Here is a 284-nt window from a genome sequence, read left to right as displayed (position 1 = left end):
GAGCAGGGAGAGCAGTGAGGAGCTGAGCCGAGCCGTGCGGGGCAGTGTGGGGCAATGCGGGGAGATGCGGGGCACAGCAGGACTGAGCAGTGTGGAGCTGAGCTGAGCTGTGCGGGGCAGTGCAGAGACATGCGGGACACAGCAGGGCTGTGCGATACGGTGCGGGACCGAACAGGGTGAGAGGTAGGGAGCTGAACTGAGCGGCGCGGGGCCATGCGGGGCACAGCGGGGCTGTGCGGGGCCAAGCAGAGTGAGCGGTGCGGGGCTCTGCGGACCGGGCCCCA

The sequence above is a fragment of the Corvus brachyrhynchos genome, unplaced genomic scaffold (assembly GCF_000691975.1).
Source record: "Corvus brachyrhynchos isolate BGI_N302 unplaced genomic scaffold, ASM69197v1 scaffold122, whole genome shotgun sequence".
Classification (NCBI taxonomy): Eukaryota; Metazoa; Chordata; class Aves; order Passeriformes; family Corvidae; genus Corvus; species Corvus brachyrhynchos.
The sequence above is the reverse complement of the archived record's forward strand: the minus strand, read 5'-3'. Positions refer to the sequence as shown.